Genomic DNA, 803 nt, shown 5'->3' with positions numbered 1-803 from the left:
TATATATATATATATATGCCTTTAGGGAAGAATTTTGATAAAGATATACCATTTGGGACTGAGTGCTCCGAAGTCTCTCACCCTTTGCACATTGTCCAATTGTGATCTCTTTCTTAATTATCATTGCCTGCAAGGAGAGGCTTCTCTAGTGAGGCTTGAATGATCAGTTGAGTTTAACAACATATCATTAAAGGTTATTTGGACTTCTATGTTCCCTTAGTAGAATGATAGCAGTAGGACTTTCCCTAGAGCCAGCAACCTATGTAATCTCAGGTTCTTGGCTGCTTTAGCAGTGTCAGGTATAGTTTTCATCTCATGGATGCTTACATCCAATTTTTAAAAAGTGGTTTGTTACTCTCATAACATTTGTGCCACTATTTCAGGAAAGTCTCTGTTGCAGGTTACAGGATTTGTAGCTAAGTGATTGGTGATTACTTTTCTCCAATAGTAAATAAGGTAGTTTCTAGCATCATGAATGCTAGTCAGTAAGGGTGAAGCATCTAGCTGGGCGCCAGCTCAGTTTCTCCATGTTCAATGACATGAGTGAGTGAGCTTTCAGCAGTAGATCCTTACCATCAGGTTGTGAAAGGTGTCTTATAGCTTTAGCAACAGACTGTGATGTTTGCAGATGTGTGGGGAGGGGGTATATGAAACCTCTTTGCAATAACTCAACAAAATGTAACTTATCTCTGGCACTGCATGTTTTATTTGGTGACACAAGATACATAGTTGGGGTATCTCCACCCCAATTATATTATTACTCTATTTAAATTCCTTTCAGATATGTATATATATATATATAT

Source organism: Mastomys coucha, unplaced genomic scaffold (genome assembly GCF_008632895.1).
Source record: "Mastomys coucha isolate ucsf_1 unplaced genomic scaffold, UCSF_Mcou_1 pScaffold20, whole genome shotgun sequence".
Lineage (NCBI taxonomy): Eukaryota > Metazoa > Chordata > Mammalia > Rodentia > Muridae > Mastomys > Mastomys coucha.
This window is presented reverse-complemented; position numbering follows the sequence as displayed.